Source organism: Leptonychotes weddellii, chromosome 10, assembly GCF_054177405.1.
Source record: "Leptonychotes weddellii isolate Sample4059 chromosome 10, ASM5417740v2, whole genome shotgun sequence".
Taxonomy (NCBI): Eukaryota; Metazoa; Chordata; class Mammalia; order Carnivora; family Phocidae; genus Leptonychotes; species Leptonychotes weddellii.
Window position 1 is genome coordinate 117445694 of NC_138378.1, and position 15696 is coordinate 117461389.

General features: G+C 50.0%; 1 long non-coding RNA gene across 2 annotated transcripts; it reads left to right on the forward strand.

Moving 5' to 3' along the window:
- Positions 1-3132: 3132 nt before the first annotated feature.
- Positions 3133-12545, forward strand: LOC145723731 (uncharacterized). Of its 2 annotated transcripts, XR_014148985.1 has the most exons (4): positions 3133-4103; positions 4215-4970; positions 5859-6427; positions 12419-12545. It is a non-coding gene; the product is annotated as an uncharacterized LOC145723731 (long non-coding RNA). The 2 variants fall into 2 exon arrangements; XR_014148986.1 differs by lacking the exons at positions 5859-6427; positions 12419-12545 and adding an exon at positions 10928-12056.
- Positions 12546-15696: the final 3151 nt, after the last annotated feature.

Consider the following 15696-nt stretch of genomic DNA (forward strand, 5'->3'; position numbering starts at 1 on the left):
CAGCGATCCGGTGCAGCACTGAACCTCTTGCCTTCTACCCAGACAGTAAGACAGGAGCCCCAGTGATAGGGCAATTGTCCCTTTAAGTTTCTAAAATTATGTGGCTTGTCATTAAAACTAAACTGACTCAGAGGTACACCCAGCCACCCCATCCCTCCCACCCCCCAGCACTCCAGCAACCCTCAGTTTGTTTCCTGAGATTAAGAATTCCTCATATCAGTGAGATCATATGATACATTATATGTTAAAAAAAAAAAAAGAAGAAGATAACAGGAAGGGAAAAATGAAGGGGGGGAAATCAGAGGGGGAGACGAACCACGAGACACTATGGACTCTGAGAAACAAACTGAGGGTTCTAGAGGGGAGGGGGGTGGGGGGATGGGTTAGCCTGGTGATGGGTATTAAGGAGGGCACGTTCTGCATGGAGCAGTGGGGGTTATACGCAAACAATGAATCATGGAACACTATATCAAAAACTGATGATGTAATGGGGCGCCTGGGTGGCTCAGTCGTTAAGCGTCTGCCTTCGGCTCAGGTCATGATCCCAGAGTCCTGGGATCGAGCCCCGCATCGGGCTCCCTGCTTGGCGGGAAGCCTGCTTCTCCCTCTCCCACTCCCCCTGCTTGTGTTCCCTCTCTCGCTGTGTCTCTCTCTGTCAAATAAATAAATAAAATCTTTAAAAAATAAATAAATAAATAAATAAATAAAAAAACCCTAAACTGACTCAAAAATCACAAAAGGGAAAAAACAAAACAAAACCTCATGAATCAGAAGGGAGAACAGCCAGCTGTCTTCTATTTATCCACAGAAGGAATATGTCACAATGTGTCCGGGTACAGACCCTTGAGGAAGGCACTTCTGAGTCCCCTTCACCAAGCCATGCGCATGTCCCCTGCCCGGGATGGGGACGGGGCCACTGGAACTGTTACCTCTCTCAGAAAAGAAGCTGGGTGAGGGGATGGCGCTCTGTAGCCCAACCCCGCTTCCTTTTCTCACATTTCTGGTCACACAATGTGGAGGAAAGAATATCTTGGATCCAACAGTAAAGGTGAGGCAAACAGAATCTAAATATCAAATGGCTGCTTTTCGGATCTGACTGTGGAGGTCCATGATCCCCCACGGGCCTGTTCCGGCCCGTAGATACCACATCTGTTCTGAGGTTCTAGGCAGAGAGGGAAGCAGCCAAGAAAACATGCTCTTAGCTGGTGTGGGGGACAGATACTTGGTCCCTTTGTGCTTCCCTTGCGGTGCCAAGTTCTGGGTTCTAACTGTGCCGAACCCAGATTACTTAGCAAGTCACAAACTAGAGGAAATAGGCAGGTAGGGGCCCAGGGGGTAGCTTGTGGGCTTGCAGCCAGGCCATCGGGGGCCCACGGGACCTTGGGACGCTCCCATGCCAAGGGGGCAGGCTGGTCCTGGCCCTGGGCCCCGGGAGAGGGTCAGGCCCTTGGTGCAGGACGGTCTGGCCCAGATGCAGCATCAGAGGCTGCCAAGGTCTCTGCCAAGGACCCGCTAATAGCTCCCGTCTATCATCCAGGGAAGCGATTTCTGGGGCTAGATAATTGACTTCTGTTCGTTGTGACAGATGACGTTTTGACACGCCTGGGCCCATGCCTGTCTCCCTCATTAGTGACAAGCTCTGCCTTTGGGAGGGCCGTTCCGTGGGAGAGGGAGAATGTGTTCACACTTTCATCCCAGTGCAGGGGGCGAGCTGGGATCTAACGTCGTTATGTCTCTTTTAGGTCCCAAGTCCCCGTTGTCTTTGCCTTTGTAGTCATGCAAGAAATAGTGATGCTCCCGAGGTTCTAATCGAAAGAGTTAATAATTACTTGCATTCATACAGTCTGTGCGGTTCTTCCACGGTGTCTCTGATTTTATAACGGCACTCACAGCCCCCCTGTAGTCGGCACGTTACAGTGACATCATTTCCCTCCTCTCCCTGCTCAGCAGGCAGAGTCAGGAGGGCGCTCCCCTCTGAAATTCAGAGACGTTAAGTGACTGGCTCAGGGTCACAGAGCAAAGCAAGGGCACAGCCCGGACTCCAATTCCTGCCCTCTGCTTGTGAAGTGTCATCCCAAACGCTGCCATTTCCTTCCTGGTCGGTGGTTTTAAGGCTGCCCCTGCTTTCAGTCCCCTTGTCCCTGCTCTAGCGGAGGGGTCCCCCCACCACACGGCTGGCGTGGCCCCACTTCATCCGGTCCACCCAGGACGCCCGCACGCTGGTTCAAGCCAGTTTGACCTTCCAATAGCACGATTTCACCACCATCAGGAACTGTGTGCTGGGGTCAGCAAGCACTCACCAGTGTTTTATACACAGTCCGCCCTCCGCAGTATTTGCTGGATGAAGCTACCGGTGCGCTCCTCAGGGCGGGCGGGGAGCGAGCCAGGTTTACCAGTGGGAACCCGCCACCCAGCCCAGGGTGCATGGTGGCACCCCAGGGTTGTGTGCGCGACAGGATCAACAAGAGGATGCTTGTCTGCGTACACATCTTCAAAGGCTCCCTCTGCCTATCAGATTAGTGTGCAAACTGCTTAGCCTGACATTCAATACACTTTATATTTCTGCATTAGAGATTAAAAACCCAATTCCAAAGAATTTAAGCATAAAAAAGGGAATTTATCAGCCTGTAGGAGCAGAGGTCTATCAAGAATAGGATCGAGGTGGGGCGCCTGGGTGGCTCAGTCGTTAAGCATCTGCCTTCGGCTCAGGTCATGATCCCAGGTCCTGGGACTGAGCGAGCCCCGCATCGGGCTCCCTGCTCCGCGGGAAGCCTGCTTCTCCCTCTCCCACTCCCCCTGCTTGTGTTCCCTCTCTCTCTGTGTCTCTCTCTGTCAAACAAATAAATAAAATCTTTAAAAAAAAAAAAAAAGAATAGGATCAGGGTGCCTGAGGCAAGATGTGGGAGGCGGGCATGGAAGCTGAGGAGCAGAAATAATGGGGGATGGGGAGACGGGGTGGGGGGAAGGGTAACCTAGGGACGAAGGACCCGCCCCGGAGAGCTGTTTCCTGTGCCTTCCACCGCTCTGATTTCAGAATTGGTTCCCAGGGCAAAGAGAACAGAACCAGGGTTGATGCACACCGGCCATATTTCCTGGAAATGTGTGCCCACCCCCCAAAGCCGGGCCCTGGGGATACAAAGCCAAGGCAGTGCAACACCTCGAGATTGATGTTAACAGTAAATTCTCCAGGTGGTACAGTGTTGGTGGATTACAGTTTTTGTTATTTTGAGCGTGGATGTGTGTTAGGGACCCATGCATGTGTGTGTGTGTGCATGTTTATGTGTATAGTAGGAGCTCATGCATATGTATATGGTATATGTGTGAGGGGACACTGTTAATGTCAATCCAGACCATTTCACAATAAATTATTATGCCCTAAAGGCCTGCTGGATCCTCACCTGCTTTTTTCTTCTACTCCATGCAACGCTGCAGAGCCTGAATGACTTCCCGAAGCCTGAGGGAGTGGGGTCAGGCCCCTGGAGGGTCTGCCGGGCTCACCCCCCATTCAGATCCAGCCTGTGTTCATCGAGGGCCCACTCCAATGGCTAATCCTCCAGCAATGTGAGCTGGCCTTGGCCTCACGCTGCAGAGTAGAACACTAAGACTCAGAGCACACAGATTGTAAGAGTAGAGCCAACACTCACACCCACGTTCCCTGACTCCATGGGGAATGCTCTTTCCACTTCACAGAGCCCAGACTCCATAGCCAGACCTTCCGGTTTGTACCCCAGCTGAGCCACTTACTCGCTGTGTGACCTTGGGCGAGTGACTTACCATCTCTGTGCCTCAGTTCTTCATCTGGAACACGATGAGAATGAAAGGAGTCATTGCACACGGACCATGGTTAGCACACAGTAAGTGCTATCTAAATGCACGCTTATCTTTGGACAATTATTACGTCACGCTGCTGAAAATGACTTGCACCCAGAAAAACAACATTCTGGAAAAACAGGAAGCCTCTTTTCAAATGGAACCTCAGGAAGACTAACAGCCCTGGGAAAGCTGGTCTTCCCTTCCCCGCCTCGGTCAGTATGTCCTTCACCAGCGGGTCCAGGCCCAGGACAAAGCCCTCTCGGGGAAGGTCAGCCGGAGAGCTTCGGCGGGTCTGTCCTCAGTGGCCTAAATTAGATGGTCTGATGGCCGTTTGGAAAAATGCACCGCATTCTTTATGAATTTTCCCCATCAAAACACGTCTGTTTCGTTCTCTTTTAAAGGGCATTCATGAGTCATTCAGCAGGAACAAAGAAGCTTCAGTCTGAAACTTCCACGGGGGAAACAGTTTAAACAGCGTGGGCTCACAGGGCTTTTTGAAATCTGAAAACATGCCTTGGAGGTGCCCTTAATCACCTGATGGCAGCTGTTGTCTCCTGACAGCTAGATTCCAAACGTAAACATGATTTGTCTGAATGTGTTGGAATCATTTGCATGCAGGTGTAGACAGCTCTATGATGGGTGTACTGGGAGCAGCTGGAAGACACGCTCCGCTCACGCTGTCTGGTAGGGCCCAGGCTGCGTTTCTAGATGGGCTCATGGCAGAGCCAGGCCAGCATCCTTTCTCTTCGTGGGGGCAGCTCCCCAACTCTCGAACTCAATCCCCAGGCCATCCGCGTGAGGTGAAGACACAGAAGGCCAACAAGATTGGCGGGGGTGAAGTCCTGCAACCTGGAGCCGGGGTCCAGGCACCCAGACACCTAGATAACCAACACCTGCGCCCTAACCTGTGTGGTGCAGACACCCCTCTCTCAGCTGCCTGAGCACCCGAGCCCACCTGCCCACGCTCAGGTGCATGTTGGGGGCAGAGCGAGGCAGTCTGTGATTCAGACACAGGCCACTCCTTATTGAGTGACTTGCACACGGAGTTTCATCAGCTTCTTACAGGGGATAATAATATAACAACTCCCCCTTGCAGGGGTGAGGTGAGGATTCAACGATGTCATGCACTCAAAATGCTAACCCAGCGTTTGGCACAGGTAAGCACTGGGCACCTGTCACAGATCGTTCGGTCAGCAAGCCCCCCATAGCCTTCCCTGGTTATTACACTAGACTTCAACGGACCTCCTGTTCCCACTGTGGCCCAATCCCAACCCCTCCTCAACTCGGTTCTGAGTTAGCTCCCTCCATTCATTTATGGGTCTCTAGTCCCCTTCCTAAACCCTCAGTGGGATCCTACTGCTTTAGGATACACACAGAAGCTTCTATGCATGGTTTGCAATGTCCTGGATGGTCTGTCTCCTCACTCCCTCCCTCCCTCACTCATTCACTCATTCACTCACTCATTCACTCATTCACTCACTCACTCACTCATTCACTCACCATTCACTTACTCATTCACTCACACACTCACTCATTCACTCACACTCTCATTCACTCACTCATCCACACACTCGCTCATTCACTCATTCATTCATTCATTCATTCATTCCCTCACTCATCCATTTACTCACTTACTCACTCACTCACCACATATATACTGCAAGCTTAGTGTGTTCCAGGCCCTGTGCTAGCCCCAGGCAAAGTCCCAGATTCTGCCCCTATGGAGCAGGAGAGACAGATAAGAGGAAAGACTTTGAAGAAGTGAGTTCTGAGCTGAAATCAGAAGGATGAACCAGACTTAATCCAGCAGGGGGCCAGGAGCATGGCAGGCAGAGGTTACCTGATCAAAGGCTAAGCAGGAAGGCCAGGCCCTCTAAGACCCTCCTGGGGGGGTCCTGCAGTTCTGAAGAGCCTGACTCCCTCCTGCTCTTATTCCCTCTCCCCCTGTACATGCCCAGGTCCTCTGCGTGAGCTGTGCTCTCTGCTTAGAAGCCCATTCTCCTTACCAGCCTTTCCTCCCCACTGACCTCCTCTCATCCCTTCAGGCTCAGCTCCATCGCCTCCTCTGGAGGCCTCCTGGGCACCCTCTTCCCTTCACCTGGATGGTGGGAATTATCCTTATTTGGACCGCCGCTTGGGCTTACCTCAATCTGACTGCTTCCTGCTCTGTATTTGTCTGTCCCCCCAGACTGTGAAGTCTTTGATAGCAGGTACTACCTCATTTGAGTGGCCCCGGAGCAGACCGTCTTAAGGCCTATTCTGTGGCCAGAGAGCACCAGCGGAAGGAAGGAATGGCCTGGGTGGACCATGCTTGCTTGACATGGGTTTTCCAAAAATACTGTCCAAGGGCAATTGAGTTCGGCCTTGGATTCAGCTTCTTTGACTTCTATCAATCTCTCTGGAGCCCACTTGGGCAATGTGGCCTGTTGGGTCTGGTGTTAGGGTTGGCCAGAGGTGATAGTCAAACATTTCACAACTGGTGAGGAATAGGCATTGGCCCATCTGAGCCACTGGCAAGACCCTGTGGGGCAAAGGGACCACTCGTGATGAGAAATGATGCCATGTTCCCAGCTGCGGGTGCCTACGATTTGATGTTTGTGGAAGAGCATGTCCCGTAAGTATGGAATTTCTTTATTCTCCCACATATTCTGTCACCTTCAGCTGCCAGCAATTATAAGACAGAGCAGGAAGAGTCCTCTCACATTGACCAGATGCTGAATCGGCTCTGTAGGATGACCCTTCTTTCTTTCCTTCCATAAGCGGACATATGGTGCAGAGGAGAGAGCAGAAGTTTTGGAGCTAGATGGATGAACATTGAAATCCTTGCCCCACTACTGTGTGTGATTTGGGGCAAAATACTTAAGACCCTTGACCCTCAGTTTCTTTTGTGTAAGATGGAAATAATACATTGTATCTAATTTAGCAGCTGTGAAGTTTAAATGAGAAAATGTACTGATGGTACTTGGTATATAATAGGCATATGGTAATAGGCATATGGTAATATGAGTTCCCCTCTCTCTCTGGGGTGAGTGGAACTCATTTACCTGATAGTTTAAAGGACACACTTCTTTCACTCTAAAAACCCTACTCAGTGTTCACCACCACAGGCTGAAATTTCACGGTCACCAGGCTACCCCCAAGAATGTTCTTTTTTTTTTTAAAGATTTTATTCATTTATTTGACAGAGAGAGACACAGCGAGAGACGAACACAAGCAGGGGGAGTGGGGGGAGAGGGAGAAGCAGGCTTCCCGCTGAGCGGGGAGCCCGATGCGGGGCTCGATCCCAGGACCCTGGGACCATGACCTGAGCCGAAGGCAGACGCTTAACGACCGAGCCACCCAGGCGCCCCTCCCAAGAACGTTCTCATACCTCTGCTTCTGTTGGCAGAGCTGTATGCTTACCGAGGCGCAGCTGTTGGTTCCCAAGCCCGTTTACACCAGCAGTGCCTGCTATTTTAATTATATAGTTTAATTACATGCAATGCAACCAATAAAATATGAGGGTGTAAATAGAGTTATCTAGAAAAAAGAACTTTATTTTAGATAAAAGACTTAATAAGGGCGAATTACTCCATGTGGAATTCTAATGAGATGTGCAGAACTCCAATTAGGTACAATCACTCAAAATATGAATGAATAAATGCACATTTTTAAGTTACAATAAGATGTTTAAGAATAAAGAAAACATTTTCCATCACTCTCTGCTTTATCCCAACCTTGTGGTGGAGTGACCAGCTGTGGCTTCTGGCCCCATTATAAATGCACTCGGTATCTCATTAGAAAATTTACGTGTATGTCTCATTATCCTCACCACAAGTTAAGATTAAGTGGAACTGTGTATGACCAAAAAACTTAACATAAGATCAATTTAACTAAGGTAACATTTCTTTTTCACATAAAGGAAGTCTAGAGGTAGGGAAGTCTGTGTTATCAGGAAGCCAGGCTGCTGGGTCTGTTTGCTCTTTTTGCTTCCTCAACCATGGCTTCCATTCTCAAGATTTCTTCTTGAGTCCAAGGTGGTTGCGAGAGCTCCAGGTATCACATCCTTAGCTCCAGGGACCCCATCCTTGTTTCAAGCAACAGGAAGAAAGAGGGGGTGGCAGTAGTAGGGAAGGCTATTTCTCTATCTTTGTAAGGCTGGGAATTGTAGTCTTTTCTTCCTTCTGGCAATATGACCAGCTAAAATTCGGGGTCTTGTGAGCGGGGAGAAAGGCGAAAGTGGTTATTAGTGTTGGCAATTAGCAGTCTCTGCTATGTATTTTATTTAAATTCAATTAATTAACATATAGTGTATTATTAGTTTCAGAGGCAGAGTTCAGTGATTTATTAGTCTTGTATAACACCCAGTGTTCATTACACCATGTGCCCTCCTTAATGTCCATCACCCAGTTACCCCATCCCTCCATCCACCTCCCCTCCAACAACCCTCAGTTTGTTTCCTATGATTAAGGGTCTCTTATGGTTTGTCTCCCTCTCTGATTTCATCGTGTTTTATTTTTCCCTCCCTTCCCCTATGTTCCTTTGTTTTGTTTCTTAAATGCCACGTATGAGTGAACTCATATAACTCTTTCTCTGATTGACTTATTTCGCTCAGCATAATACCATCTAGTTCTATCCACGTCATTGCAAATGGCAAGATTTCATTTTTTGGATGGCTGAGTAATATTCCATTGTATATATATCACATCTTTTTATCCATTCATTTGTCGATGGACATCTGGAGTCTTTCCATAGTTTGGCTATTGTTCTGCTGCATATTTTTATCCCCATTTTGCAGGGAAGAACCTGCAGCTCAGAGAGGAAAGATCACACAGCTAGTGAGTGACAGACCAAGACAGACACAGAAAGACCTGACGAGGTAAAAAACTCCTCCTGGCGTTGAGGGTTTGCTAAGGCAGCATTTACCCACTGTTCTGAGTCACCTGTCTCAGGAATGCCTTTGTGTTTAAGACCCTGAAGTGGGCTTTCTTCAGCACTCAGCTGAGAGCTCGGAGCTGACTCTCAGTCGTATTTGTCCATGGCAGATTTTTTTTTAAAAGATTTTATTTATTTTTTGACAGAGAGACACAGTGAGAGAGGGAACACAAGCAGGGGGAGTGGGAGAGGGAGAAGCAGGCTTCCCGCTGAGCAGGGAGCCCGATGTGGGGCTCGATCCCAGGACCCTGGGATCATGACCTGAGCCAAAGGCAGACGCTTAACTGACTGAGCCACCCAGGCGCCCCTGTCCATGGCAGATTTTTAATTGGTTTCCATTTTTGATAAGTAGTCATAGCAGCTTCAGTCATGACTATGACGTGGTTCTTCAAAGTGATTTCTTGTTAAAGGAAGATAGGATTGTCAGAGGAAAGAGTCGTGAAGACTCAGAATAGTATCCATAGATGGACTTGCCTTGCGGGGTCTAGATTGGTGGTTCTCAAATGGGGGCAATTTGGCAATGTCTGGAGATGTTTTCAGACGTCATACTGGGAGAGGGTGCTAATGGTGTCTAGTGGGGAGAGGCCAGGGATGCTGTGGACAATGCACAGGACAGGCCCCTATGACGACAAGAAAAAATCAATAGGGCCAAGGTAGAGAAAACTCTTTCTCTTTCTGCTCTTGACTATAGGAAAAAGAGATCCTACAGAAGAAGCCTACTCAGTAGATGTTTGGTTGATATTCTTAATTTTTTTTTTAAAGATTTTACTTATTTATTTGACAGAGAGAGAGAGAGAGAGAGCACAAGCAGGGGGAGCTGCAAGCAGAGGAGAGGGAGAAGCAGGCTCCCCGCAGATCAGGGACTCGATCCCAGGCCCCAGGGATCATGACCCGAGCTGAAGGCGGACACTTAACCGACTGAGCCACCCAGGTGCCCCGGTTGATATTCAATATTGATAATAATACTCACAACCATATCTTTTAAAATCAATCATTAAGTACTCATTGAGTTACTCAATCCACAGAACAGGAACTTCGAGATCATCCAATGCAGAGAGGGCAAGTCCGTGGGGTCTGTGCCATGCCATGCCTGCTCTCGCCTACACCTGTAGAAAACCTTCAATCAGAGGGGTTTTTTTGTGGGGCCCAGAGGCAGCCTCTGAATCCTTCTCAACACAGCAAGCCAGAGACTCAGTGGGCGAGTCTCCATGGTAGACCATAGTAGATTCCACGCCATCTACTAGTGAATGTAGAGGGCATGGAATGTAAAACCTATTTGCCTTTCCTCTTCTAGTTCAACCCCTATTACTCTCCTGCTAAAACTAGAATCTCGCTTTCATGACTTCTTGTCCACTGTTCATTTCCTATACTATAGCCAGCAACTTCATTTAAGATCCATTAGGGTTTGAACTGTGTCCCCACAAGAAACTAAGCCCCAGTACCTCAGAACATGGCCGTATTTAGAGAGAGTGTTTTCACACAGGCAATCAAATTAAAACAAGGTCACAGAGACAGACACGCTCAGAGGGAAGACAGTGTGAAGACAAAGGGAGAAGACAGCCATCCACAAGCCGGGGGACACCCAAGGCTGCAGAAGCTGGGACAGGGGCCTGGGACAGAGTCTCCCTCGCTGCCCCCGCGAGGCACCAGCCCTGCTGACAGCCGGATCTTGGACTTCCAGCCTCCAGAGCTGTCAGTAGATTGAGTGATAATTTGTTACCGCAGCCCTAGCAAACTCCTACAACTTCCTTAACACCAACCACTGTTATTCTAGACTGGTTGATTTTCATTGTCATGGACTTCTCTGTGGTTTGCATATTTTCACTTAGCCCGTGTTTTATTTGCTATCTCTTTTCCTCATCCACCTGTGCTGAGGAAGGAGCACTCTGCCGAGTCCTGAAGGCACTGTCCACGGAGCTCTGGAGCTCTTCTCTCCTATCTGGTCCTCCTTCGGCAGCTAGAGCCACCCGGCTCCCCGGACTTGGACTTGCTCATCCTCAGGTCACAGAAGCGGCGGCGGCGCTCTGCCTGGGTCCTGTCCTGCTGCCACAGCCTGGAAAGTGTCTCTCCCAAGGCAGCCGGCGTAATGGCAGGGCCCCCTCACCTGTTGCCGGGCTCCGGGGCATCACTGTCCTTCATCACCTGCCGTCCCGTGTCTTGCGTATCACTGTTTTATTGTCCTGTCTTGTTGTTGTTTCAGGTGGAAGGGAGAAGCTGATTCCATCTCGACGGAGTGGAAGGCTCCACGGATATTGTTCAGCTTCTGCGAGGCCGAGAGAAAGTTGAGAGCAAAGAGTGACAAGGGAATTGAGATGGGAGGAAGCCAGGAAGGGGGAGGCCATACCAGGAGTGGGGAGGCCGTGCCAGGAGGGGGGAGGCCTCTGTCAGCTCCTCCTGAAGGCTCTGCTAAAGTCTCCCGGACCTGAAAACGGTTGTACGTGGCTCGGGGGATCACAAAACAAGGCTGAGACCAAGAAGCCCCAAGAACACAAGTTGTCCTGGGCTTCACTGCAGTTCTGGGGAGGCTCTGAACTTCCACCAGCTCTGGGCCAATCCCGTCTGGGTCTTCAGAGGCGCTAGACCAGATGCCCACCCCCCGGACCAGGGCGCTCACTCCCTGGCTGCTGGGGGCCTTGGCGGCTGACCACTCTCAGCTGACCCTTCAGGTGTTGCCTTCAGTCAAAGAAAACTTTCTCATCCAAGGATATGCCCTCCCCAGGGGCAGTCCGCACCCAGTGATTGGTTATTGAAGGGGGTACACATTCTTGGTCCCCCTTTGTCAAGGCAGACAACTCTGGAGGGTCAAAATTCTAGGGCCCCCGTGGGGCCATGGGATTGGCTGAGGTCTTTGCCGTGACGACATCTCACATCATACTTGGGCTCTTCCCTCTGCCTCATCCTGCACTTCACTCCCTTCTAAGTGTTGATTCTCCAGTAAACCTCCTCCATGAGAATCTCCGTGTATCAGCGTGTTACATACAGGGGACGCCATACCGATGCATGCATGTCTGTATGTATTATGTGCAATGGATCCCTTATGTGTGTGCATATACAATGCAGACACACATCGATGTTAATATACAACGGATATTTAAAAAGGATTTTTAAAAATCAATTTATTGATTTGAGAGAGAGAGAGAGCATGAACATTAGGGGCAGAGGGAGAGGGAGAAAGAGAATCTCAAGCAGGCTCCGTGCTGAGCGAGGAGCCTGATGCAGATCTTGATCTCACAACCCTGAGATCATGACCTGAGCAGCAACCAAGAGTCTGGCACTTAACCAACTGTGCTGTCCAGGTGCCCCAACACCCCAACATACAGTGGATTTCTTAAGGCATTAGAATTTAATTTATTGAGATCCCAGGTGAGAAGGGCTGTCCAGGGTGTGCGCACCCACCTTTCCGGTCTGGAAAGCCTGTCCTAGGAGCACATGCCCAGCTCCTTTGACTTGTGTCTGCCGCCCCGTGGCTCACAGTGTGGTGTCTAGTAGCTCCTGTGTCCTCAGTCTGTCCTGGCTTCACTCTGCGCCCTCTCTCCTGCTCCTACGGCTCCTCCCCAGCCTCCTGGCACATCTGGGCGGCCTTGCACATCTGGGCTGCCTCTGCTTAGTTGCCCTTACAGGTTTTCTTAGCCACACACTCTGTGATTCCCTCTCACTGACTGTAGGGGGCGCTTTTTTTCTTTTCCCTTAGGAAAACCTGGCGAATTGTCAGAAAGACATTGTCTTCCGAATAGGAATAGCGGCAGGAAGAGGCGTTCCCTTGGAAACAAAACAAACCTATTTCTACAGCGTGTTGTTCCATCTATTTTTTTTAAAGGTATGATTATTGTTATTACTATTTTTGAGAGAGTGCTCAGGCACGTGTGCACAAGATGGGGGAGGAAGGGGTGGGGCAGAGGGAGAGGGAGAGAGAAACTTCAGCAGTCTCCACACCCTGAATAGAGCCAGGCGGGTGCTCGATCCCACAACCCTGAGATCATGACCTGAGCCGAAATCAAGAGTTGGATGCTTAACTGAGTGAGCCGCCCAGGTGTCCCTTGTTCCTTCTATTCTACAGAGGCAGGGCCAAACCCTATCCAGACCAGGAGAATGCATTCTTTACACCTCTGCTTTTAACCATCTGATGCCCAGCACAAGTGGCTTACACCACCATATAAAGAGAAGATTAAAAAACATTTTTCAATAATTAACTTAGGACCTAGATATAAATAATTTGCTGATTTCTGGTGCCTTGGCCTGGGAAGAGGCTACACAATGCATTTGAACTTGGCTATTTGAATGACTAACATTTGGCTAGTACTGGCCAAGGTGCTAATATTAAACAGCATGCATTTTCAAAATACTTGGTGCACACTGACAGAGCGCTTACTTTTCATGATCCATGCACTGAATCTCAGCTTTACAATGGGGTGTGTGGCTGAAGGACAGACTGGGAGGCAAAATTAAAACTCAACTCCTGCTTTCTACCCAGACATTTAGGTCATGTCTTGGGATGTAAAGTACCTTGACATTCCTAGACAAAAATCACCTCAAGAAAAATGTCTTATTGTAAAGACAATGCTCCCAATTTCTATTTATCTGCCTATCTATCTCATGGGAAAGTAAATAGCCTTAGATGAAATATGAAAAGCATATTTCATGCAGTATTGTACGAGTTCATCGGCGTGATCTCTTCAGATTTTTCAAGCGTTGGTCAGCTCACAGGAACAAAGTGTCACATGTCCTTGTACCTCTGAAATCAAAGTTGACAGCACAGCCAGGAGGATGCATTGCTTCCAATGTCTTCCCAGCTAATGATGTGTTTGGGGACCCAGACTGGAAGGCGCTGCCTTGTTTAGCTGGGCTGAATATTGACAGAAGGGTCAAGCGGCCCGAGCCGAATGCACAGGCCTGAGATGAAAGGAGTCTGTTCTGCAAACAGACATGGTTCATAAAATGACACAGGCAGAACAGCAAGCCGCTGACGGATTTCATGACATCCAAGAGCCAGAAGCGACCTTCAAGATCACCGAGTTGGGTCTGGCGAGCGGTAAAGCCACGGGGAGAGCCGGGCCCCCCGACTTGCCGGGCCCCCCTTGGCTCTGGCTGTTGCTGGGCAGCTTGCTTGCTGTCAGCTGAGTCTGGCCGGGCTGTGGACCGTCGCGCCCCCTCCCATCAGACAGGCTGCGGAGGAAGCACGGTGGACGCTGGCCCTTTTCCTGGCCAACTCTCCCTCTTCCTTGATTCATGGCCCCTGGGAAGTGAGTCACTTAGAGGGAGAGATGCTCCTGCAGATGTCTGGATAAGTGGAATCACCGCTAAGTCCTGCTGTGGCTTTGGGCAGGTCACATCCCCTCTCTGGGGCTCAGATCCTTTATCTATAAACGAGGACGCTGGCTTCAAGACCTGGCTCCAGCCCTCCAGACTGCGCTTTCTAGAATTCCACTTGCCCAATTTCAGCCAGGTTGGCCTTCCTCCATAAGCAGGCTGAGAAACACTGCGTGGCAAGAAGCCGAGTCCCAGCCCCGGCTTTAGGAAGCCTCAGGTTTCAGCCATTATCTTAGATGGTGCAGGGAATGCTCGGGGCAAAAGGCATTTCAGGCTCTTTCATTTTCCTGGGCCATGCAGTGTGCAGGGTGGGAGGCAGGTGTGAGCTCCCTGAGATGGGAGGCAGGTGTGAGCTCTCTGCTGCTCGGCCCTGCCCCTGGCCTCTGCACCCGGCCTCTGCTAATATCACCGCCTGTCTCCCTCTCACCCAGGGAGAGGGGCTTCCTGCTGTCACGCGTCCCTGGATGGCCACACCATCTGTTTGCTCTCTCAGCTCCTCCACCATCTATGGAACCAATTCTGTGTATTAAATGCTCTGCTTTAGATAATCAGAGCTGTTTGTCTTCCTAGTGGAGCCTGACTGATAACACCAGATGACCACAAGCTCCCTCCCTCCTGGATCCAACGTTCTTTGTCTTCCAGACTCCTCTGTTCTCTCCATGCCTGCCCCCGTAAATTGATTGGTCTTGGGCAAATCACTTCTCTCTGTAGAATGAATGCTTTGTCTGCCATGGGCTTTAATTCCTTCCCAGCATAAGAGCTCTGCACCCATAGCTAATCCTGGAAGCTCACCTGGGGAGTTGAACTCACCATTCAGCCCAGCGGTGGCTCGCAAACTGTGGTGCACACGAACATGGCTGGGAGATTTCATTCCAAAGGCAGGAAATAGGGGCGTCTGGGTGGCGCAGTCGGTTGAGCATCTGGCTCTTGGTTTTGGCTCAGGTCAAGATCTCAGGGTCGTGAGATCGAGCCCCACGTTGGGCTCTGCGCTCAGCGGGGAGTCGGCTTGAAGATCTTGAAGATTCTCTTTCTACTCCTCCCCCCGCAAAAAAATAAATCTTAAAAAAAAAAAAAAAAAGTGCAGGAAATACAGGCTCCAAACCTGAAGGCTATGATGCAGTTGGGCTGGGGCAAGGCCCAAGAATTTGGATTTCTACCAAGATCCCGGGGCAGGCATCCTGCTGGCCTTTCTAATGATCTAGTGACTCCGGGTTATGACAGACCACCAAGGCTGCGGGACGGTTTGAGAGAGAGCCGCGGGGCTCTGCTCCTTTATGCTTGCTCTTTGTCTGGGTACTGCTGGGATACATCAACTCCATTTTTCCTTATTCTTCTGACTCTAGCACCGATCAGGTTCTTAGTTTCAGGCAAACAGAATCCAGCTCCGGCTAATTCAAGTAGAACAGGACTTTATTTGTAGGCCACTGGATAACTCACAGAATCTCCGGAAGGGCTGGTGGATCAGGCTCAGACATCACACAGCCAGAACCACATTCATACCACAAAACAGCACTAGTCCTCCCAGGAGGCCACTGACCCTGGGCCCTGGCCACTCACCACACCGTGGTGCCGCTGAGAGGGCGGCAATTTTTATCTCACCATTAGCTGCTGGTGCTGCCAGAGAGAATCCTCTCTGCTCTTTTTCATTATGAGTCACGTGAA